The sequence below is a fragment of the Euprymna scolopes genome, chromosome 13 (assembly GCF_053919585.1).
Source record: "Euprymna scolopes isolate OS-2025 chromosome 13, ASM5391958v1, whole genome shotgun sequence".
NCBI classification, from domain to species: domain Eukaryota; kingdom Metazoa; phylum Mollusca; class Cephalopoda; order Sepiida; family Sepiolidae; genus Euprymna; species Euprymna scolopes.
Genome location: NC_136494.1, coordinates 79366079 through 79394059, shown reverse-complemented (window position 1 = coordinate 79394059; position 27981 = coordinate 79366079). Strand labels below are relative to the sequence as shown.

General features: G+C 30.4%; 1 long non-coding RNA gene across 3 annotated transcripts in view; it reads right to left on the bottom strand.

The window, feature by feature from the left end:
• Positions 1-27981, bottom strand: part of LOC145292079 (uncharacterized) — a 564064-nt gene that overhangs the window by 218981 nt on the left and 317102 nt on the right. Inside the window, exon 2 of one of the 3 annotated variants that reach the window (XR_013869544.1) lies at positions 528-1546. The exons of the other annotated variants lie outside the window; for them this stretch is intronic. This is a non-coding gene — a long non-coding RNA (uncharacterized LOC145292079). Of the gene's footprint in view, positions 1-527; positions 1547-27981 lie in introns of those variants that run through there. 3 annotated transcript variants of the gene reach the window in all.

Genomic DNA, 27981 nt, shown 5'->3' with positions numbered 1-27981 from the left:
AGATTATTATTTTACTTAATTCTATCTGAATGTTGAATCTAGCAAGATTTGAAATCGGGACCCCATGATTAGAAGCCTACACCTCTACTTGTGCGACTACTGGATCATCCTCATGAGTCGTAGACGACAAAACATCTGTCAGTGGATAATTATATTTTTAAGAAAATGTATGATGCTCCCACTTTGCGCGTACAAATTGGTAAAGGTTAAATTATTTCCAACTCACATTTAGATAAAAATGCACTTTCGTATAAATCATTGTATTAATTCCTAAGTATCGCAAAAAACAAACAAATAAATAGCATTTGCATAAAACGCCATGAATCCAGCAGACCTGCTTCTAAACATGGTGTCTCGATTTCGAATCACGCCGTATATCTCAAACAAAAACAAATAAATAACACACAGAGACACACACTCATATATATATATATATATATATATATATATATATATATATATATATATATATATATATATATATATGCGTACATGTATGAGTATTTATATCTTTATATGATCCATCATTTCAGATGCTTTCTTTGGTTAGAATTAAAAAAATAACTATCATAGAAGGTGTTTCCCTAATGAATAGCTAAAACATCTTTACCTCAAATTTGAAATGTCTCACGGTAATTTCTTGTTAATTAGTTATTACAATGAATATTTTGTTGGATTCTGGCGCTGGTCATGTTTAATAAATGAAGAAACACTGTTTTAACATAACGCACCAAAAGCGTATTAAAAAGATCTTAATTAAAAGTCAAAATAGTCTGTATGTAACATTGTATTCAATTTTTTATTCAACAATTTTAATTTATATTTATATTTATGAAAACTATAAATGTCACATTCGTGACAAAAGGACCCATTAAATAATAACATCTCGAAAACTAGGGAATCGTAATTTATTTTCCTATTAAAAACACGGCACTAGTAGCTTAGATGTACATTTTTCATGCATGAGGCTTCATGCATTTCTTAAAAAATAATATACTTAAAATAAATATTTACTTTTATTCACTATATTTTTTAAGTACCTGACATCAGTGTAAACAAACGGTTTAAAATTATTGTCTTTGATATTTTAAGAGATAATTTTTCGAGATATTCATTATCAATACGTTCTAAATGCAATTCAATTTTTCTTAGATAAAATCGCATTAATTCATAATGTTTACAAGTTTTATCAATAAAATTTCATTGCTTTAATATTCAATGATATCTATGATAATCAATCAATAATATAAAAGATTACTTCAACAAATATAAAATAGATATACGTAGTGTTTATTAAATATAAAAACGAAAGCATTGACCAGGAACATGAGAAAAATATATCAGAGTTTTAAAGTCATATAGAGTAACACACATCTTTGTTTAATTCTATTATTTGATATGTGGATTATGAAGTCACACACATTGTAAAGATATATTGCGCTATTTTTTTACTTACCGTTTTCTTATGTAAACCAATTTTCAGGTTTCATATATTTTAATTCGGTTAGCCATATAATCACAAAGAAAACAGCCAATTTTCACTTACCTGCAAACAATAGAAATACAAGATAATTTAGATATAAGAATGTAGATCATTAAACAATCGAAATTTATAATCGTTGTGTTCCATATTAGAAGAAAATACAATATAAAAATGCAAGTTGTTTTCGTATACAATTAGAGTGTTTAGTTTCTTTATAACGCATTTCTGTATTATATCTTCTGTCTTTCGAACCACAAAAAGCACGTGTGCTCATTCCACTGCATGTGTTTCTGTTGTATCAATTTTTTTATATTTAACACGTCTTAATGTGAAAGGGATGTATATCTCTACAAGGTCTATTTTGTAGCCTATTTTAAATTTGTTAGGACTATTGGAATATTGAATATTAGTGTGTATGTATTAATAAACATTTTCCATTATTTTATAGATATTCTTTAAGGTTCTATGAACTCCTGTAATTTGATTCGTTTATCATCTCTTCTAGTAGGGCAACAGCTTGTTTATTGCTGCTAATTATGCCTTGAGATTAATCTAATCTCCCAAGGAGGGTCATTTCGCACTTTATATCTTACTAATTTGGCATTTTCTTAAAGTTTGCCTCTTGCTTATCTGGTCCATGTCGATTACTAGGCATATTTTAGTTTTTGTATTAGTCTCCGTTTTTTTTCCCTCATCACTGCCTGTGTTAGATTCAGGATGCGGTATTTTCAGTTTTTATGTCATCTATTTTTATGCTGAATTATCATATATGCTCCTTTACCTCCTTTAAACCCTGTAGAGCGAGATATTAGGTGGAAACTCATGTCTCTTAACAGTTCAGGGATATAAGGCTAATTATACTCACACAGTCGGTGTAGATCCATGTGGCAATTTTATTTACGTGACCACGTCAAGGGATAATACAGTGTGTTATTGTTATTTATAATTTCACTATCGGATTGGTTCTTGCCATCGCCCTCTACTATTTGTATATGTTTTGTGTCGATGTATTTGTATTTTATATTTTTTAGTGTTTACTGTTATCAGGGTTTATCATCAGTAGGCGATAGATCGAGTTGGGTTTCTCCGACCACCTGTTTAGTCGAAGTAAATGTTAAAGTTGAGTGTTGTATACCCACAGTCACATGGATCCGGGTCGTAATATGCTTAACTACCAGGATACCGTTCGATAGCATTACCTATGGCCAAAATTGTCCCCACTGAGAGAGTTTTAACTTCTGCAGTCAGTGTATTCCGGGACCTTACCGACATGGCGGTTAATTGTGTAAATTTATTTTCAATGTTTTACGTTCTTTATATATTCAATCATCTATTTGTTATGTTTAGTGTAGTTAATTTGTTTCATAGTACATCAACCCTTTAGAGTGATTCATGTTGCATTCAGTTATTTTGTAGGTTTTTATTCTTCACTATCTTTATATCTACATTCACTTATTCGTAGTATGTTGTTTTCTTGTCTTTTATCAGCTTTCGTTGTTGTGTTCCTTCACTCTGCCGAACATTAATGAGTTTTGAAAATGGAGATAGAAAATGTTTGTACGTTTTACGCGAGGAAACCATCAAGAAATAAGAGAAAGAGAAAAGGGAAGAAGAACAATGGAGAACAGGGAAATGGGGAGCTGTTATTTGTATTTGTAGTTTTGCAGAATAATAGTTTTGTAAAAAAGAAATCAAATACAATCATTAATTCGAAATGGCTTTTATCGCAGGAAGGCAAAATCTTCTGGCAGCTTGAACTGGTAGCACCAGGTTAATATCTAGAAGATGGCTGTTGCGATAACGCAAATTCATTTGCAAATGTTATCGAAAATTGGTGACGTTACTAAAAAGTCTAGGAAGATTTTTTGTCATCTATGTTCCAGGAAGCACCTCAGCTTGTTAACAGGGAAATCTCTTGTTATGTCCTACGTGAAAACTCCTTGGGATTAATAATAATATTTAATTCAGTCAGGTGCATTAAACGCATTTCGACGTGGATATAATAAGCCACCTTATAGAGGCGTTTTTCTTGTAGCAATCGCAACAACAATAAACATATTTTTTGTCGTCCTGTTTAAGGGTTAACAATATTAAGGAGAACACGCCTCGGTGTTCAATGCGAGCGATTAAACTACGCAGATATTTTCTGCTGGGCGGCATAATGTCAGACGAATCCATACTATATACTATATCTGGGTGTTAACTACACCATAACAATAATAATTGATAAAAAGAGGAAAACTATGAAAGAATAGGAAAAACATGGGAGATAAAGAAAAATACGAGGAAATGTCACACGAAAGTGGAACAAAATAATCAAAGCAAAACGAAGTAAAAGAATAAAAATTGGATGATTAAGATAAGCAAGGAAATCATTAAGTATTTTTTACAAACAATTACAATAAAAAAGACGATGAAGAATAAGCATCAGATGTACAGTGAGAAATCGACAGAATAAGGAAGATAACAGGAAACAAAAACAAGAAAGATAATCTCAAGGAAGACGTAAAGATCAGAAGTTTCTAAAGGTGAAGAACATAAATATGACAGTTTGTGAGGAAATCATTTGAAGAAAAGAACTTTGAAGATCAAGACGAAAACGAAGCTGTCAAACATGTCTCAAAACATGATGCCAAACAAAATAAATGATTTAGTAACACACACTTAATACCTCACACGACTTAGACTCTACAAAATATCAACACTATTTATTTGATGCCTCCCAGAATTTGCACGATTGACACAGATTAGAGGAATAGACCGCTTACTATTTCTAAGTAAAAGAAAAATCAAAACTCACATTTACGACGTCACTTCCTTGAGGAACTTTGTTTGAAAATGCCCTTTAGAATATGTATTTAGCGCTTCGTCTTGCAATCGGTCGATCATATTTCATTTTTAAGTAAAATATTGTTGGTTAGCCACGATCGATTATTAAGAGTATTGTTACGGCTCATTTTATAGAACATTTCAATCTGAACTTAACTTTTTGGTAGTTTACGGTTTACGGACTTTGCTTAATGAATTATTATTTAAGTATATATTATAACATGTCTTAAAAACCAGAAAGAAAATTCATTTCTACTATGTTTTATCATTTATATTTATTATTCGATGCCCCTATATTGCTTTTAAAATTTGGCCTTTCTAAGGGTTGGCAGATTAGCCTGTTTAATCTCTTTCAGAAAATATATTTTTGGCAGCCATCTTTTTTTGTCATGAAAGAGCGTAAAAAAAGCCAAATTGGGCCTTAAAAAAGCCAATCTGACAAACCTAAAAAAGGCCAAAGTTTAAACGTGTAAGGCTTGCACATTTAATCTAATAAAAAACGATAAAACGGAAATATTTTTTTTGTTTTATTTCACTTTGGGTTTTATAATTTTTTGTCTCTCAAATAAATTACGCCGCTTAACTACACATTTACCTTTATTTTTTGTTAGCGCATTTTCTTACTGTTTTTTTTTGTAAATAAAGGACATTATAAATTTGCTTTTTTTAGGGAGGCGTTTCGATATGCTTTTTATTTGTCGTTTTATGTTTCTAATGTAATCCCCACTCAAAAAAAATGAATTTGCCATATTGTGGGCTTTGTTTTGTTTATTATCTTGTTTGGTGAAAGTAGAGAATAGTCTCATAAAAAATAATTAAATTTATCCTTATTTTATGTTTCCAATGTTATTACCCCCAGTTTTTGCCCTCCCCATCAATCGCCAAACTTTAATAAAATGCTAGAAGTTACATATGTCGTTGAACGCTTGGTGACCAAAAAGTGGGTGCTCATTTTACGTTAAATTTATATCAAAATGTGATCCCCCGCCCTAAATTGTTATTTTTTTTTTAAATTGCGAATATTTTAGCATTATTTACACTTCTGCAAACTAATAATATTTATAAAGGCTGTTTAAATGGATTAGGCTGCAAAGAAGTATATCTCAATTTTTAGGGGTTAAACGCCGCTGGCTCACGTCGGATAAAGTGACTTTTTTAATTAAACTAAATAAGTTTGTGATCGATGAAATCAACGCGAAAACAGAAAACAACATTTTAAATTGTGGAATTTAGAGGGGTGCAATAGATATTCATTTTTTTTTTTGGTATTAAACGGCGCTGAATTACGTTGTAAAAATGTACCGATTCCTGTATTGCCGTACGGAATAAAATAACACAAACAAATGAAATCTTTTCAGTTTTTTCGGAAGTGTTTTTTTTTTTATATTTAAAAAAATCAATAAAAGCCAAACATTTTTCTATCTACACGGAATTATTTTCCAGCTAGAATGATATTTGGTAAACGTTCGTTTTTTTTATATATAGCACCCAGGGGAAAATAGCCCTTAAAATAGTTTTAAAAAGGGTCGCTGTTGGAAATATTAATTCCAAAATAAATTAAATTAAATTAAATATATTATCAATATAGTTGTTGTTTATGAGTTATTAAATAACAATTTAAAATAGTATACGTATAATAATTCTCTCGCTAGAAATATTAACTAAGATACAGCTTTTTAGTAAAATAAATGGTTCTTAATGTCATATGGAAATAAGGTGATCTCTTAATTGTATATTCTTCCAAGTATCATATTATATATAGAAATAAATAAAAGAGTAAAGAAAGACACGTTTTGTATGTATTAATCAAATTGGGAACAAACAAACGAGCAAACAGGAATACGGATATATATATATATATATATATATATATATATATATATCAGTCAGACTTGAGAAATTGTAATAATTTAAAGATTCGCTGGTTGAAAAGAAACTAAGATACAAAGCTTAAGATCCTTATACGTTTGGCTTGAAGACGCTGAAATAAGTAGCCATCAGACTTTAGGTTCAAGAGAGATAAAATTTAGTAAGCGAAATGGGAATAGTTTGCAAACAATTAAAATAATGCATTTCAATAAATGCGGTTTCAGCTAAAAGAGAGTGTGTATATATATATATATATATATATATATATATATATATATATATATATATATATATATATATATATACTGTTGAAAAATAAGCATCATATGATGTATTTTCTAATGTGTTAAAATTATTTTGCAACAATTTGGACAAATTTATACATTATATTCTGCAAAAATATTCCAAACATATCTAAACTTTAGACACCAAAACACATTTGTCATATATATATATATATATATATATATATATATATATATATATATATATATATATATATATATATAATTCGTATTTCAAGGGAACAAACAATTTGGATTGACTTCGTTTTTCCTCATTTTATTTCATTTCTTTTTTTATTCATCTTTCGATTACCTTCGAATTGTGTACTTCTTTTTGTATTTCTTACTTTTAGAGTATATTTTTACAATTCTTTTTGTATTTCTTACTTTTAGAGTATATTTTTGCAATTCTTTTTGTATATATTCTTTTATTCTTTAAATGTGTTTATATTTTTTTAATTATTTTTCTCGGATTTATTTTTTTTTATTTTCTCCCCGACTCGTAGCCTACACCTGTCAGATTTTAGTCTCTATCAGTCCAGCTGTTCATTTCTAAATTTGCATTAGTTTCGCATACATTTTTCTTTACATGTTACCATGTATTTGTTTTCCCTTCATTTTGACCTGCTATTCTTTAAAGAACACCTATAAATAAAATGTTTTTTTTAATATTATAGTGTGTATTCATCTGCATCTCATACTAGTTCTTTTATTAATTTAAATCTTAAATCTATCATTTTCAACCTTCTCTTAATATAAACGTGGCATCTTGAATATCTTTTTAGATTTTACTAATTCTGTATCATTCAGTATATCGAGATGTTGTAATTTTCCCACATTTATCGAAATTCATTTATATTTGTATTCACTATTTTGATTGTGTCTTTATTAATCTAGTACACTTACTTTTACACTTTTAGTTCTCACATAATACTCTTTATAGCAATCTAGGTTAAATTTCTAAATTACTTCATTTCAAACCTATATTCTTATTTAGTCCATTTTAATCCATCATAATCTACTCATCTTAATATTTTGCAATTACTTATTATTTGATTTCTTTATTTTGTGCTATTGAAATGCTTCATGTGTTAATTTAGTACCAATAAAAATTATTCAATTTAAATATAATTCTATTTCCGTTATTTAGACTATATCTAGTGTGTTTTCAATGACGACGTACTACTTTATTTACTATATCATCTTAAAAACAAAGTTATCATGTGTAAACCAATAAAACCAACTACTTATTGAGGGGTTGGTGATTTCATAAATGTTTTTATTGATGCAACACGCTATTTTAATTATAAACATTGCATAATCTAGCACCGATTAATGCAAACACATATTACCAGTCCACCTTTTGTCATAAATAAAATGCATGGAAGGATTTATGCTTGTCTCCGGAAAGAATATATGAAATAAGACACATCAAGATTTGCACGTTTGATTCTACATGCACACTTTAAAATTCCTAGTCGGATTATTATTACTGTTGTGACAATACGAGTGAATGCACTGCTAAGCGCAAAATTTATTGCTCCAGGATTTCCTTTTAACAGATACCATCATCCTCAACGCTCTTTTGTCAAGAATTCATTGACACATCTTTGCTACTACATCACTTCAGTGATAGCGGTTGTTTTCTAAGAATCCTACAATGCCAGTACATGCAACAGACAGACGAAACTTTCAGGCTATGGCGGTTTTATATCAGTAATCATTACTATGCAATTTGCACTAGCCACAGAACGATTCCAGCAGAATAAATATAAGAGGTTTTATTTTTTGAACGGCCATTGTAGTATGTTATTAATTTTTTTTTGTCAGCTGTCTTAGAGTAGGTATAATGTTTAATGTTATTATTGAAAATGACTGATATCGCGCTCTTTCATTTCTCTATAGCATTTCCCTGTCTTTGCATGCGGCTTTTCGCAACGATACGGCTATGACACATCATGATCCAATATAGGACGTTAACTAACTTACAGTTGCCTCACTAATTATAGCATGAGTGTCTTAATAGGTTTCTTTTTTTTTTTTGACTGGTTGTAACAAAGTAATTCATACTTCCAATCAATATCCTCATCTGTTAATCGTTTATTCTAGACACCATTAGCAGAATAAATTAATCATTTTATATTCAAATGGTATTGATATGCATATATTCATAGCACCATGTACATAATCGCTTACAATAGAAAGTTGAGAACTTCGTATCTCTCTTTATCTCGATTTCAATTTTGACAGGTTAATCATCCTAAATGGCTTCGTAGTCGACCATGAAACACGTTCAACAAGCGTATGTGATGTATCTACTAAATTATGTGTGAGTATTTATCATTTCATGTTTTTTTAAATATTTTTAGGAGTGTAAACCTGATACATAATCTATGAAAACAATTTAGATAATTAGTCGTTGAAATTAACACCGCAGTATAAGTGAATGAAATATAAAATATCGCTAAAATAATTGCCTACTCGACATCATGATAAACCTCTTGGGCATAAACCATAATCATATAACAGGCACACATATACGTATCTTATATATGTCTGTATATGTGTGTATACAAATATCATTTGAATAAAACGATGAATATCGGGTACAAGCAGGTTATCCGACGCTGGATCGTCGTAAAATACGCTTCAATATGATATATTAATTAATGCCGATTCCGTCCATATTATTATAAATCAAATTCTTTATTAAGTATTATATTGCCCCAAATATATATAATAATTATTTCGGAACTGAAATTTAAACCAAAACCGTCAGCGCTCTAGTAGTAATTTAGCGCTTCAGCTGTCGTCGATATCACCAGATGGATAAAATAGGCTAAAAGTAAAGGAGATACTAGCTTAAAATGTTTATCTCTTCATACTAAGATGTTAGTGTATTTACATCCTGCAGAGTAAAAAAATAATTTAATTTGAGTTTCGAACCCCAAGCAGTTATTCCTACAGGCTAAACACAAAAGCGAAAGTATATTAGGAGTTCAAATATACTAAATATAAGGTTTTCTGTCTGTAGATAAAATATTCCGAAAAGAGTTTGGTAAAGAAGACTCAGAGACACAGCGGCAAAGTCACTTATATCTATTTATATATCTATCTACTATTACATAAAAGAAAATTTATGTGTGCATGTGTGAGTTCGTTCCTTTTGGACTTTAAAACGACTGAGTCGATTTTTATGAAATTTCACACGAATGTATATTATGCTCTTGGCATTGTTCTATGCTTTCGATAAGTATCGATGACCAAATGTTTGTATGAAAAAAGGAACAAATTATTTTGATCAAATTATCACCTTCGGCAGTTTTAGCCGAGCCACGCGTTGATATGTGGAATTCATTTATAAGTAATCCAGCAACTTCTCTTCTTTTGGAGCTGATCAGATAGAAACGCATTTAGAGCTCATGTAAATAGCTGAACACACACACATATAAACACATCAGTCGAATATACATAGACAAACACACATATACATACACAAACAGATATTATACCAATACATTTATAATGCACATTCACATACAGCCGGACATAGAAAATGCGAATAGAAAAAGGCGTTATGCTGAGAATATCCGCAAATACTTATACATGTATATATTTTTATGAAAAGTTAGATTTCATTTACACAAACATATTATCATGACAACGTCTAATTACAGGTGATTTGGTATTAAAATATTAATTAATTCTCGTAGGCACATAAAAAGCTATATATACATGCTTACATACATAAAAGGACAAGGCTTATATGTTAATATATATATATATGTGTGTGTGTGTGTGTGTGTATAATATATATATATATATATATATATATATATATATATATATTTAGCCAGTAGCGTTTAGTTTTCTAGAGGTACATCCAATGAAACAATATGTGTCTACCAAAGTGTGCTCAATGAGTGAACACAGCAGTTATATTAAATTTATTTATACAAACATTGATGGCTACATATGTGTATACATGCTTCTGTAATCATCCGCGTTGTGGGAGAACGTCTTCAGGCTAAGAATTTCTGTCGAGAACTGATATTTCAAACAAAAACATTTTCTTTCGTTTACAAAGTTAGAATGTAACATGGGTGGGGGTTATGAGTGGGGAGAGGATAAGTAAGGTATTTGAAAATAATAAACTTCTTTTTTACTTCCCTTTTTTTATATTCCGTTTTTAAGTTTATCTATCCCATCTTTTGGTTTTTACAGTATAAAGTACTTGAGAATTTAGTATTTTTTCTCGTGGTCAAGAATTAAAACTTTTCTCCATGGCTATTGAGTGCTGACCGGTGTCTTTCAATGCACACATACACACACATACACTCACTTACACACACACACACGCACACACACAGAGAGGCACCCACATTTTAAAAGCAAACATACGCATACACCTATACTCAGGAGTGGATATACACCGCTTGCTGCATATTACTCACACACACACACTGAAAAAAGACATAAAGATACATAAGTATGAAATTAAACTAAACTAAATAAATAAATAAAATAAAATAAAAATAAAATAAAAATAAATTAACAAATAAATAAAAAATAAAATTAAACATAAAGCCTATGTATATGTATTTATATGTATATATATATATATATATATATATATATATATATATATATATATATATATATATATATATACATGAGGAGGTTGATAACATTCGGGGTTTTATGTTTATTTTTAATTTTATTCTTATGTATCTTTATAGTTATTGTCTGTTTTCAGTGCGTGTGTATGTGGGTAATATATAGCGAGCGGTGTATATCACCTTCTGAGTATAGGTATATGCGTATGTTTGCTTCTAAAGTGTGTGGTTGTGTGTGTGTGTGTGTGTGTGTGCGTGTGTGTGAAGTGAAAGACACCAATCAGCACTCAATAGCCATGGAGAAGGGGTGTAATTATTGACCACGAGACAAAAACAGTAAATTCTCAAGTAATTATACCGTAAGAACCAAAAGATGGGATAGATAAACTTAAAAACGGAATATAAAAAAGGGAAGTACAAAAGAGGAGGTTTATTATTTTCAAATACCTTACTTATCCTCTCCCCGCTCATAACCTCCACCTATGTTACATTCTAACTTTGTAAACGAAAGAAAATGTTTTTGTTTGAAATATCAGTTCTCGACGATAATTCTTGGCCTGAAAGCGTAATCCCCAAACCCGGGTCATTACAGAAACATGTATCCACATATGTAGCCATCAATGGTTGTATAAATAAATTTTCATATATATATATATATATATATATATATATATATATATATATACATTAAAAAATAGGTATACTTTTATACACGTAAAATATTTAATAATGTAAATAAATAATACGTTCCATACAAAATAAGGGCGATCATTCATATAGTTATACGAATAACAATATGAGTTTATAGGTCTTAAAAAATGTTACGGTAGCGGACAAAAAATAAAAAAAACAGCGTTTCGAAGTTGTTTATATCGCTAAAAATGGCAGCAACAAATCTTTCTCTCTCTCTATCATATATATATATATATATATATATATATATATATATATATATATATATATGCCCGTATTAATGATACCTCTACACATAAACGGAAGGGATTATCTCTTACGTATCCCTATTCTCATGGTATGTGCTCATATGTACGATATAAAACGTTCCTGTTGAGCCTTCTTCTAAAATAATCAAATTATACCAAATTTTAAACACTAACGATTACTAAACTATTGTCCCAGTGGCCACAGTACACTCATTAAGAATTATCACCGAGTGATCTTCTCTCCTTGTAAAGGTGTGTATCTATTTTTAAAAATAGGTGTGTATCTATTTGATAAAAAAGGGTGTGTATCTATTTTTAAAAATAGAAAGCTCAGCAGAGCGATTAAATCAAATACATATACAATGAAAATAACATCTGAACTAATAATTAATTCGTCGTTAATGAAATGCCAAATAAAACTATAATAAAGCAAATCGATTTTCCAAAATAGCCTCTTTTCATTGGAATATACATATCGCATATATATATATATATATATATATATATATATATATATATATATATATATATATATATATATATATATATATACACACACACACACACATATATATAAAATACACACAGACAGACACAGACGCAGACACACAGCAACGCTCACTGTGTACATTTCCCTACGCAATAACTCTGTCAATTTTTGTCTACAGACTCGATATTTGATATAAAGATTACTGAGATTTGGGAAAATCGATGTGATCGGTTTTTGGCCAGAAATTCAGCGATTAAGGGGTCAAAGTTCAACGATTTGACCTTTGGGAACTCAACCAAACTCCTCCAATAATTTTGGGTCTACGCACTTGAAATTTTAGATATATGTTCTTTTGACAGGGATCAAGCATATTAACTGAATTTGAGCCCAAAACAATACATTTTAAGGGGTCATAATAGGGGTCAAAATTTTTAAAAAAATTGACCTCTGCGGTCTCTTCCAAATTATTCAGACAAGTTCTGGTCTAAATATTTGAAATTTTACATAAAGGCTATTCAGAGATAGGACAAGCTTTTTCATCAGTTTAGGTGGAAAATTTTTAGTTACCAATATATAAATATATGTATATAAGTCTGTTTGTATGTCTGCCTAAAACTTTCAATAGAGGCGACGGATTTTACCAAAATCAGTATCGTTTTAAAGTTCGACCTTTCATACGACAAATATCAGAAAATTGGCTAAAAATATTAATATCTTCCCCTTCAACTAAGCAATTTTCTCGCCGATATTTTTTAAAGTAATCCTCTTTAGATTGTCTAGCCTTAATTTTAAAAATTATTGCTTCCGGTTTGGCGGTGGTCGTAACAGCATAAACGTTAGGTTTTACCCCGTTGTTTCCTCCTTTGCGGGTACGTGTTAGGGGCATTTACAGGATATACCGCTCATTTAAAATTTAGTTCAGGATAAAACTTATAAAAAATTTACAAAACATATTAGTCAGGAAGTTTATTAAGTAAAAATTAACAATAAAACAATGGAAAAGCAAAGAAGAAAAGAAATGTACGGAATTAAATAAAGACGTATAATCATTCTATACAGAAAAGGGAAACAGAAATTATTATTATCATTATTGTCATCATCATCAGCAGCAGCAGCGGCATCCTTATCAGACGCAGGAGAAGCAATTATCTCGTCTAATTTCAGATAAAAGAATAATACAGATCAAACAGAGGAGAACAAAATAAAACAGCACATACAAAAAAGCAAAAAAAGGAGAGAAATAAATGGACAATAAAAGAGAATAAAATAGTATTAGAAGTCTATTGCAGAAGTCATTCCAATGAACTTGGATATCGGAAACAAATGAAAGACTTGCGTAACATGTTCACTAACTACAATACAACGGTAGAAAGAATTGCTGGCTAAGGAAAACATTATCAGGAGAGGTTGGCTTTCTGATATAAAAGTAATAGAAATACTACAGGAGATAGATGAGGGAACACACCGAGAAACACCTTGCACTGGGGGCACTAACATAGAAACCCATATGCAGAATATCTGCAAAAGTCATATAGGTAAAAAAACTGACACCTATACAACCACGGAAGTAACGAGAATTAAACAGCTGATCTAGATAGACTATGCAAATTAGGAATAAACAAAATACAACAAAAACTAACCCCCATTCCTAACGGATCAAGAATGAAAGAAACTAACAGCAGAAGCAGAACTGAATAGGCCTCACTCATACATCCCAACATATATTACTACAGACCTACATAATTTAATTTGTTGCAGGGTCCAAGACAATAAGTATGAAGCTAAAAGAAAAAAAAACGGGAAAGAAAAATGGACCGACAGAATCTGCATGGAATGTCAGGGTGGAAACCCAGATCTACAAAGTTAAAAAAAAAGAAGTCTAAGCGATAAACAAGATGAACGCGATTAAAATGGCGATAGAATCGTAGAAATGTAACTAACAATGAAGGACTGAACAAAAACACACGCACACATACACACACAAAACACGAAGAACAAAACAAAAATAGCAACAAAAGAATGACGCAGGTACAAACGGAACAGTAAAAATAAACAGTATTTTTGAAAACAATGGAAGCCAATTATATCAGAATGTTCACGGAGGAAAAACAAAATCAGAAAACCAGACTCGATAGAAACAAAGACCTACAGGATTAAGAAATGGGAAAGGGCAACAAGATCACAATGGGAATGGTGAATAGTCAAAATACATAAGCGCAAAATTACAGTAAACCGCAAAAGTGACAGAGAATGAAAGTAACAACGACCCCCACAGGGCAATCCTACGAAAAATAGCAAACTGAAAAGGAATATACGCATACTGGTTCGAGAAAATCACTTCAGGACATAAATGACAAATTCAGAACGTAAAAAAAAAAAACTTGCATCAATAGAACATACGGACCAAGATTGATGACCAAATCTAGCACAGTACTTGTGGAAATTACGCCACAAAACATACCACCACATAAACTACAAGCCTACACCATGTTTAGCCACAATGTGAAAAATATTAACAGGTCCACTGAGGGAATAACATTACCACCCTTTTTATAATCGCGAACTTTTTTCTGATGATAAGAAACGATAGAAAAAGAAAAGAGGGACACGTACCGTTCTGTACAAAAGCACCTGAGTGGAGTAAACAGTAGAAAAACATAGCCATGGCATGGATCTACTACAAGTAAGTGTATGATGGGATCACACAGTCATGGATAATAGAATGCCTTAGATTGTACAAAATACCAGGCTATTTGATTGAAAATGGAATGAGAACATGGAAACGTGAACAAACTGTTGATGGGCAGTGTATAACTGAGAATAAAATACAAACGGTGTCTTCCACGGTGATTTGCTATCATATATCCTATTCATCATAGCTAATAACATACTAAGTTACAAACTCGATACAAATTGACTAATACAAAATAAAGAATAAAACCTAATACACATGGACGATCCGTAACTCCTTATAAAAACACAAGAATGGCCCCATATCTCAGTGAAGACCGATGGTTGCTACTAATGAGACATCAATGGTAGACAGATATTGGGAGACAAATTAATTTGCGAAGGCTATCGAATAGGGCGGAGAGTACTGCATATCCGGAGAGAGTTGTTATAACCCACACTCCGACGAATACTAGAGGCTGTTTTAAAAAAGTATTCTAGCATGATGATCTTTGTGAAAGCTTCTAAGTAGTAATAATTTATTTTCAATTGTTTATTTGGCATTAGCTTATTTTATTTTTAAATATCATTTGGCTTCTATTTTTCCAATTTTATTCCATTCCTAGTGGCTAACACTTGATAGCTATTTTAAATAAAAAAGATATTAAAATATTCCATCTAATAGCATTTCATCTCAAATGTTGAGTTCATAATAATATAATAGTAATATAATAATAATTTTCCTCTCCCCACTTGACACTTTAGAAATATTATATTATACATTTCTTGTAGTCGCTTTGTAATACATGATTTCAGAACATGAACTGATTTAGTTTAGTGGAGTGTGCAGTTTAGCGCTGTACATGAGCAACGTTACTTGAAGATGTACCGTTGCTCGTATAAGGACTTTAGGTTAGCCATACAGAGGATATCTCATTTGGGTTACGAGTGTTGTGTGATTATAAATATTAGTGTGGTTTTCTTAAAGAAAAAGTATTCTCAGCCTTAGTTGTTCTATAAAACTCTTGTACAGAGAGACATTATTCAGCTGAGATTAGTATCTCTTAGGCATTCAAGTTCTCCCAAGCACTATAGTTATATATAAATACCACTAAGGAAAAAATAGTTGTTGTTTTTTTAATGAAATAAAATGTTAAACAACACTGCATGTGTATAATATGATAAAATTATCAAAATACTACCAAATTTTGACTCATGTGTAATTTGTGAATGACTAGAAGTTTGTTGTGATATACATTTCTGATAACATTACGTCACTTACCTGCCAAAGCAACAGCAGCAATATGAACGTGTGTGGAAGCGATGTAAAACGTATATATAAATATGAAGTGCAATCAGATAATCAGTAGTAATAAACAAGTACACAGGAAGGAAGGCTATCAACATGGGATCGTTCAATCTGCAGTTTAGCGGTGATAATCCTATTTCGAGCGTTACAAAACGACGTATAGTCGTATCTAAAACTCACCCTACCAACTAAATATAATTGTCATCCATTAAACCAAACGAAATAAAAACGTGACAGATTAACGGTTATCTGCAATAAAAGTGTTATTTTAATTATGAATAGACGTAGATAAATAACACGTCATTGACCTATGCGCGATTGTATATATATATATATATAAATATATATAAATATATATATGTATATATACATATATATATATAAATATATATACATAAATATATATACATATATATACATGTATATATACATGTATATACATAAATATATATATATATATATATATATTTATTTATGTATTATCTTAGAAGAAAACCGAGAATTAATAAAATAGTAATCAACGTTTCGTCCCTATTTAAGGGAACATCATCAGTATGATACTATAAAGTGACGCTGGTTAGATTTGAGCCACTAAGTGCTGAGAGAGAGGGAATAAACAAAGGAAGATAAAATAGCTTAGAATAAACTAAGAAATCGGAAATATCCTACAATTAACAACAGATAGGAAATAGCTTAGAATAAACAAAGAAATCGGAAATATCCTACAATCAACAATAGATAGGAAATAGCAAATAATAACAATAGAAACCTGGGGTTACAGCAGGACTTCGTGGGAAAAAATGTAAAAAAAAAAAAAAAAAAAAAAAAACGATCACAGACCACATGCGAGTGAAAAAGGAAAAAAAATCTTAAGTCCTTCCCATTCTGGGCTGAAACTAAAATGTGTGTGCGGAAAGGTTGGATTATTCTATGCTTATATATATACAGATTAAAACGATTATTCAAATACTGCGTGCGCATTTTTTAATCTTATTTTGTTTAAATTATATGACGAGAAATGGTAAAGGACATATAGACTGATTACCCAGAACCTGTATTCATATTTTGCTCTCTGATTATTATACTTCTTATAATAGGGGCTAAACTGTTAAAACATTTTCTTTACTTGATAAGGCCAGTATTAAAATGAGTGCTGATTCTAGAATCTTCGTTTAGCCCTATTTACAAAGAGTTTGATAATTTTTGCATGATTAACGTTTAACGAGTTATCATGTTCAGCACATTGGCAAAAATATACATACATATATATATATTTATATACATATATATACATATATATATGATGAAAATAATGAAAATAGTATAGTACGATTTGCTTCTTTTTATTTCTCTATATACGTAATATACATACATATATATATATATATATATTATAGATACATATGTATATATTGATATGCATATTTATATACTATATATATTTATATACATATACATATATATATTTATAAACATATATATATATATATTTATACATTCATACATATACATATATATACATACATATATATCTACATATTTATACATACATACTCATATTTATGCATATACATACACCCATTTATATATACATACATATACATATGTATGTATAAATGCATACATGCACATATGTATGTACACACATATATATATATATATATACCCATATTATGTACACATATACACACAGACACATATATGCGTCTGTGTGTGTATACAGTGAATAACTTCAATTTTTTAAATATTACAAATTTAAGCTTAATGTAATGTAACTGTTTAAACAAACTATACCTCATTTTATTGGCCTTTTATTCTTTTATAATATTACCTATTCGTATTTGACTTTTAATTGAACTATTTTAGTGTTTACGTCAACATAAAAACACTACACATTGAGGAGGCAAAAAGAAAGTCCTCACAGTAGAAAATTATTATTTAAATGTAACTTTAGGGCATTAATGCAACACAAATACAACAGGGACACAATGACCTAGTTGGTATTTAGTAACATGACCCCGCTGCAATTTGACAGCCTGCAATCCTTTAGGAATTCCTTGAATTAGACTGCAACAATACGCCGGGAAAATGGCATCCTACTTTTCTTTAATTTTTGTCCAAATTTCCTCCAAATTTTAAATTTTATTATTGCGTAGCTTTTGTTTGATGTAATGCCATACGTTTTCGGTAGGATTGAAATCTAGAGATCGTGCAAGCCAATCCAAACACAGAATATCATGCTCTTTCAGTCAGCCTTTGACATTGCCAGCTTTGTGACTAGAAGAACTATCCTGCATGAAGATGGGATTATCATCCAAATATCGACCAAAGTAAGGTAGAAAATGCTCAGCCAATATATTAATGTAATTGGTCGAGTTCATTTGATCTTGCAAGCGAACTATAGGTCCTGGACTATTGGTACTAATAATGCCCCCCCCCCAACTGAACCTCCACCATCTTGCAGCGTTGAAACTGAGCACCTAGGATTAAATTCTTCGTCTCTCCTCCCATAGACGTACTGCCTATTATCACTGTCTAGCCTATTGAACTTTCTCTCGTCGCTAAAATGCACTTTTGACCAATATGAAGAGGCATGATCTTCATTGCATCTTACGAAGTCCAGACGGCGCTTTTTGTTCTTTACAGAAATAATTTGCTTTCGTCTTGCAACATATCCTCGCAAATTAAATCCCTTTAATTTGTTCTTGATACTAGAAAGAGAGCACTTTTTAACAAGATTGAACTATTGTTGGATTTGGAGAGCCGTTTCAAATCTGTTTCTTAGGCTGTGGATCTTGATAGCGTTGTCTTCCCTGTTAGAAGTAACTCTAATACAACCATATTTAGGGGTACATGGACACTGCCGGTGTTTTGATGCTTTTGAGCAGTCTTTCGTACAGTTTCTCGTCAGATTTCAATCGGCGGCCGATGTCTCGATTAGATAAACAAGAAAGATGGGGATTAATGAGCTCCTGGCGCTCACTAAGGAAAAGTAGTGGCGCATGGACTTAATGTTACGTTGTATAACCTGGAACACCGACAATTATGATTAGAAATTCTTTGTTGCCTGTTAGTGGATATTTTAATCTGATTTAGCTGGTTTTAAGCGAATTTGTTGCGGTGGACTTTCTTTTTGCCTCCTCAAGTTGAAGATTATTTGTAATTGACGTGAGCACTAGATTATTTCAATTAACATCAAATATGAACAGGTTATTTTTAGAGGAATAAAAGGCGAATCAATGAGGTATCGGTTGTTTAAACAGTTACATTAAATTTTGCTGAAATTTGCAGTTTTTGCAAAAAAAATACAATTTCTGACTTTGCTTTTTCCGCACTCTCTCTCTCTCATATATATATATATATATATATATATATATATATATATATATATATATATATATATATATATATATATAAACGTGAAATTGTCTGTCTGTGTATCTATGTATCTTTGTATCTGTATGTGTAAATTTCCGTACTCAATAACTCTGTCAATTTCAAGTCTACAGACTCAAAATTTGATATACAGGGTATTGAGATTTGGGAAAATCGATGTTGTCCGTTTTCGGCCAGAAATTAAGCGATTAAGGGTCAAAGTTTAACGATTTGACCTTTTAGAACTCTACCAAACTCCTCACACAATTTTCGGTCTAAATACTTGAAATTTTAGATATAGGTTCAGTGGGCGTGGATCTAACATAATAGCTCAATTTGAACCCAAAACAAAGGGGTCATAATAGGGGTCAAATTTAAAAAAAATTTACCACTTTTTTCTTTTTTTTTGATCAACATGCATCTCCAAATACCCGGGCACCGCCAGACACCCATGCTAGTATATCTATAAAAGTGAAAGTGTCTGTCTGTCTATCTGTGTGTGTCTATGTGTCTGTGTGTGAACATTTCTCTACGCAATGACTCTGTCAATGTTAAGTCTACAGACTCGAAATTTGATATACTGGGTACTGAGATAAGAGAAAATCTATGTGATTTGGCTGATTAGGGGTCAAAGTTCAACGATTTGACCTTTGAGAATTTTACCAAAGTCTTCCGACAATTTAGGGTCTAATTACTTGAAATTTTAGATATAATTTTCTTGGACATGGATCTAACATAATAACTACATTTGAGCCGCAAATTATAAATGTTAAGGGGGATATTTTTTAACTTTAAAAACAGATAAGCTTCCAAAACACGAACTATAAATACACACACACACACACACACACACACACACACATCTATATTCATATGAGTGGTTTGTTTATGCATTGATATCCATGAGAAATACTTTTATTAATAACAAAAAAATACAACTTTTTTATATATTGGTGATGAAATTGCCTTCCTCCTCCAAAATTCTTAGTAATTTTCTTTTACTTTTAAGCATTCATTTTAATTAGCTTCCTATTTATTTTTCTTTGTTCGTATGGGATGATCATATTTTATGTGTAATTGTGTTCATGCCCTTATTCCACATGCTTTATACTTGCGTAATATGTGCGTAACAATTTATAGTAAACACAAATATCTCTATTTATACATTTTTGAACGTGTATATAAAATTGTTAAAAAAATTTCCTAGCGAACTCCTCTGCCAATTTGTTGGTGTTTAGACATGAAACGTAATAAGCTAAACGTTTTGGTTTCGATTCTCGGTGTTGGCGCATTAGTCATTTTTTTACTTTATAAATGCTTACTATATAATGAACATAATATAATATAATATAATAATAAATGCAAAAATTGCATTAATCAAAACAATATTCTGAAGCGTACGGTACGACCGTGCAATACCGGGGTGCCTGCTAGTATATATATATATATATATATATATATATATATATATATATATATATATATATATATATATATATATATATATATATATATAAATAAAATTGTGATAGTCCCAAGTTTGTACTAAATTCCAAATATTCGGATCCCAAACGAAAATCAAAACAAACTAACGATAAATAACGCTGAATAAAAATAAGTTTAGAAATAGCCGAATCAGTCGTTTTGAATGTTAAGCAATACAAAATGCAGTAAAAAACAGAAGTACGACGGACAGACCAAGCACTGGGGAAAAGAATCATAGATGCGCGAAGCAGCATCTAAAAAAATACCTACAGGCACCAGATAAAAAGTACAAAAAGCAGACGTAGCGTCTGTTATTTATGTTGGCGTCTGCTGTTCTTTCTTGTAATAATTCCCACAGATTTGTTTACCATCTATTTCGATATAGACGAGGAATGCCGGCCTGAGAGAAGCGTCCGCCATTTTGGAAGATAGGTCGAAAAAAAAAGAAGGAAAAAACTTAAAACATTTTCCAGTAACAGATAAAACTTTTCCTTAAGAAAATGAAAAAAAAAGAAAATGTCACTCTCTCCACCCAAGGAAACGAAATATTGTGTTGCATAGCAAGATGAAAGAGAATAATAATGATGATGATTATCCTACTAGAAATACTACTTTTTGTATTATTGCTGCTACTAATAGTAATGCAACTGCTAAAGTAAGATAACATAAAGTTTAATATATAGACACTAAAATGGAATGAATGATCCCGTATTTGAAAAAGCTATTTTTTTTCTATAATTGGGTTAAAAGTATAAATAATGTGTATGAATGTAAATATTAAACAAAATATATAAAATCAGGAAAGGCGAATGAATAAACTTTTTATATTTTTTTCTTCCTTCGGGCATTTATGTAATGCAGACGGAATGAAAACAATTAATCTTTGCAGTAAATGAAACTAAGCTTTTTAATCTATTAGGTTGGTGCGAAAATAGTTTCGGTTTCGACGTTTACCTTCACCTCAAAAAAGAGCATTATTTTTGCACCAACCTAATTAAATCTTCCCAGGTTTCGGAATTTGGACAAAAGTTTTATCTGTTAGAAAAATCCACCTGATTATGGTGAGAGATACGATCAGGCGAGACGTGTATGATAGTTTCTAAGTTAAGCATAGTATACCAAATAACTTAATTATAACTTATAATACACACAAAACACACACACACATATATATATATATATATATATATGTGTGTGTGTGTGTGTGTGTGTGTGTGTGTGTGTAATTGTCTGTAGATCCAGACAAAAGAAGCGATAGTCACGGGAAATAAATCAAAATATTCAAGAAGAATTGAAATAATCAGCCGATTTGTATAACCAATAATAGCGGAAGACTCAGTATAAATAAAATGGCGTCAAGAGGATTTCCCTAGAAAAGTACTTATCATGAAGCCAAAAGAAAAGGCAAAGTAGCGTTAAAAAAGCCTTCCTATAATATATATATATATATATATATATATATATAATTTATACAATATATTATGTTTATATATGGTACTAGCAAGGCCACCCGGCGTTGCTCGGGACCGTATAAGACAATGAGAACAATTTTGAACATACCTGTTATTCTTAGAAAAGAGGCAGATTTTATGTTTATGTATCATTTCCCGTCCTGAGCAAAAGAATAGTTTCCCTACCCTAGGACGGGTATTACACACCATGTGTATGGAATAATTGTACCTTCATTGGACAGGAAATTTACAGCACGTATGTAGAAAAAAATTCCTTACCTAGGGCGGGTAATGTACAACACATATTAAAAATTACCATAAGTTTCTGTTGTGCTAAATTTTCGGTATGTCACAGGTAAGAGTGAATTTGTTTTTCATCAGAGTGCTATAGTGAAGAAGCACCGGATTTTTATATGAATGTTTTGCTACTCGAATATATTACATGATTTTTGATTTGTATAACTTATGTACGTCACAGGTTAGAATTTCTTTGTTTTTCATCTGGGTACATAACTGTAGAAGTACTTATTTCCTGAGTAGGATACTGTAGAAGTAACTTTTGTTTTTAATTTAAAAATGTAAATACTCGATAGTTTTAAGTAATTTTCTGTTGTGCTTAATTTTCTGTGCGTCTAGAGTAAGAATTTACTTGTTTTTTCATCTATTGCTATAGTGAAGAAGCACCTATTTCTCATCTAAAACCCATGCTATTCGAATATATAACGTGGTGTTGTGTTTTAATGACTTTTATACACATCACAGGTAAGATTTTATTTGTTTTTCATATAAGTATTATACTACACAAGTACCTCATTTCTTGCAAGTACCTTATTTATACTATAGGGATGAAACTACTAGATGATTTTACCTAATTTTCTGTTGTGCGAACTTTTCCGTATGTCATATGTGACAGTTGTTTTTTATAATAGAGTGCTATAATAAAGTAGCACCTTATTTCTTATATAAATTTCATACTATTCGAATATATTTTCGGTTTGGATTACTTTTATGTATGCCACAGGTAAGATTTTCTATGTGGTTCATATGGGTACTATACTGTACAAGTGCCTTATTTCTCGGTTAGCATACCGCACAAGTACCCTTTTTTCTAGTGTAAAAATGAAATAACTCGGTACGTGTATGTAATTTTCTGGTGTGTTACATGTTCTGTACGCCAGGAGTAAGACTTTTTTGTTGAAAAATTGTTATCTGGGTGCTATAGTGAGGAAGCACCTTATTTCTTATATGTAGTTCATACTACTCGAATATTAAACAGGATTTTCGGTTTTAATAATTTTCATGTATGCCACATGTAAACTTTTCTTTGTTTTGCATGAGTACTATACTACACACGTAACTTATTACTTTGATAGGGTTTCTTGTACACATAAATACATAAAAAATGATCTTTGTATGTGATATTTGGAATATTACTATACAAATATACAAACATACATAATACATGGATTTATAATGATCAGGTAATTAGTATAGGAGTGAATCCAATACATACAAATATATAAGTATATACGTATATTAATAATTCATAATGATCGCTTAGTTACTTTAGGAATGAATTAAATACATAGAAATATATAAACATATACAAATAATTAAAATTTATGATGATCGGTTAATTAGTTTAGAACTGATTCCAATACATAAAAATATATAAACATATACACACAATTACACTTAATAATCATCGGTTAATTAATTTAGGAGTGATTCCAATATATAAAAATATATAAACATATACACATAATTAAAATTCATAATGATTGGTTAATTAGTTTAGGGTGAATTTAAGACATAGAAATATATAAACATATACACATAATTAATATTCTTAATGATCGGTTAATATATTTAGGAGTAAATCCAATACAAATGTCACTACTTGATCTATTTACATGATTTTTTGAATGTAACAAATAAGCCGATATATCATATATATATATATATATATATATATATATATATATATATATATATATATATATATATATTTGAATATGAACTTTTCGTTACGTAAATCAAAACCATTTCTCTCTATTTCTTTTAAATTAAGTGTAATTGGGTATTCCTTATATAACAATAATATCGGAATGTAAACAAAAAACACAACAAAAATAAATGATAGGGATCGAAACCGCAACACTAGAGCTGAAGTCGGCCACGTTAGCCGGTTCACCAAAAAGACAATCACTGCCAAAACGTTATAAAATATCTTAATAAATACATTTCACTTTTACTCGATGTAACGATGCGCACAATGACGCTATTGTGTTAAGGTAACCAAGTGTTATTACTTTAAAGTGTTAACCCTTTTTTGAATGCCTTAGCAATTGAGCAATTGTTTTTATCGAGTAAACACCCTTAATAAAATTCTGCACCAAACATGTAATCTTTTGAGCTATTGTAGATCGTCTAACGATCATCCGTCTAGAAGAAGATACAAATTGAAAAACGGAGACACACACACATAGTGACAGTTATATATTAGACTAGCAAGTCAACCCGGCGTTGCTCGGGACCGTATAAGAAAACTTTGTAACATATTTGTTATTCTTATGATAGAGGAATTTGTGATGTCTGTGTATTATTTGCCATCATGAACAAAGGAATATTTTACCTATCCCAGGACGGGTATTATATGTACAAGATAATTGCACCATTCTCTAGAACAGAAAATTTACAGCACATGTATGGAAAAAAATCCTTGCCTAGGTCGGGTAATGCACAATAAATATTTAATTAACTTACATAATTTTTTGTTGTGCAAACTTTTCAGTATGTCACAGGTAAGAGATTTTGTTTTTACATCAGAGTGCTATAGTGAAGAAGCACCTTATTTCTCATTTAAAAGTCATACTACTTGAGTATATTTCATGCTTTCTGGTTTGAACAACTTTTATGCACGTCACAGGTAGGATTTTCTTTGTTTTTTCATATGAACAGTATACTGCACAAATACCTTATTTCTTGGGTAAGATAATGCACAAGTACGCCATTTCTAAGATATAGATAAAACTACTCGATAAGTTTACATAATTTTCTGTTGTCCTAATTTTCCGTATGTCACACGTAAGAGTTTGTTTTTCCATCAGAGTGCTATAGTAATGAAGCACCTTATTTCTTGTATAAACGTCATACTACTTGAATATATTACATGATTTTCGGTTTGGATTGTACGTCGCAAATAAAATTTCCTTTGTTTTTCACATGGGTACTATAATGTACAAGTACCTCATTTCTTGGGTAGGATACTGCACTAGTACCTTATTTCTTGTGTGAGATACTGTACAAGTACCTTTTTCTAATTTGTAAATGAAAGAACTCAATACTTTTAAGAAATTTTCTGTTGTGCTTAATGTGTTGTACATCAGCGGGTAAGAATTTGTTTTGCTTTTATCTGGGTGCTATAGTGAAGAAGCACATTGTTTCTGAGATGTATGTTATACTACTCGAATATTTAACGGGATTTACAGGTGTGATAAATTATGTATGTCACAGGTAAGATATTCTTTGTTTTTTCATGTGTGTACTATACTGCGCAAGTACCTTATTTCTTGAGAGGATACTGTGAAAGTATCTTATTTCTAATATTAAAATGAAACTCCTCAATTTTAAATAAACTTTTTCATATGTGTCAAATATACTGTGAAATTCCTTATTACTTGGATAGAATTCCTTGTACACATAATTGCATTACCAAAGTAAGTGAACATTGTATGTGATATTTGGAATATGACATCTATAGACATATACAAGATATACATTACATATAAATCCTAATGATCAGTTAATTAGTTTTGGAGTTGGTCCAAGACACAAAAAGATATAATCATATACAAATAATTCATTTTTTACAAGGTAGTCAAGGCCCGGAAGCCACTCGAGAGAAATGATTTAATGATTAAAATAAATAATGATCGGTTAATTAGTTTAGACGTGAATCCAGTACATACAAATATAACGGTATATACACATCATTAAAATTCATAATGATCGGTTACTTAGTTTAGGAGTGAATCTAATACGTAGAAATATATAAACACACACACATGATTAAAATTCAAAATGATCGGTTTATTAGTTTACGGAGTGAATCCAATAATAGAAATACATACTCATATACACATCCTTAAAATTAATAATTATCTGTTCATAAGTTAAGGAGTGAATCCAATACATACAAATATAAAGACATATATACATAAATAAAATTAATAATGATCGGTTAATTAGTTTCGGAGTGAATCCAATGCAGAGAAATGTATAATCATATACACCTCATTACAATTAATAATGATCAGTTAATTAATTTAGGAGCGAATCAAATACATACAAATATACAGACATATACACATAATTAAAATTCATAATGATCGGTTAATTAGTTAAGGAACGAATCCAATACATAGAAATATATAAACGTACTAGCATTTCAGCCCGGCTTTGCCCGGGTGTTTTGAGGTGTACGCTTAGCAAAGCAAAAAAAAGTCATTTTATTTTTAATTTGACCCCTATTATGACCCCTTAAAATTTATAGTTTCGGGCTCAAATCACTTTATTAAGTTAGATCCAGGTTCAAGGAACCTATATCTAAAATTTCAAGTGTCTAGACTCAAAATTGTCGGAGGAGTTTGGTAGAGTTCTTAAAGGTCAAATCGTTGAAATTTGACCCCTTAACAGCCAAATTTCTGGCTGACACCCGTCACATCGATTTTCCCAAATCTCAGTACCCGGTATTTCAAATTTCGAGTCTATAGACTAAAAATTGACAGAGTTATTGCTTAGGGAAATGTACACAGACAGACAGACTGACAGACACGTTCACTTTTATAGATATATATAGATAGATACGCATAAATTCATAATGATCGGTTAAATAGTTTAGGAATGGATTCAATATAAAACTCAATTACTTGATCTATTTACGTGATTATTGGAATGTAACAAATAAACTGATGTATAATATATCATATATATATATATATATATATATATATATATATATATATATATATATATATATATATATATATGGCATTTGCGTTATGTACAGCAAAAACATTTCCCATATGTTTATATAAAAGTGTTATTTTATAATTATTACGTAACATTTAAAAGTCCAGAATATCGGAATGTACTAAAAAAGAAAGAAAAAAATGGT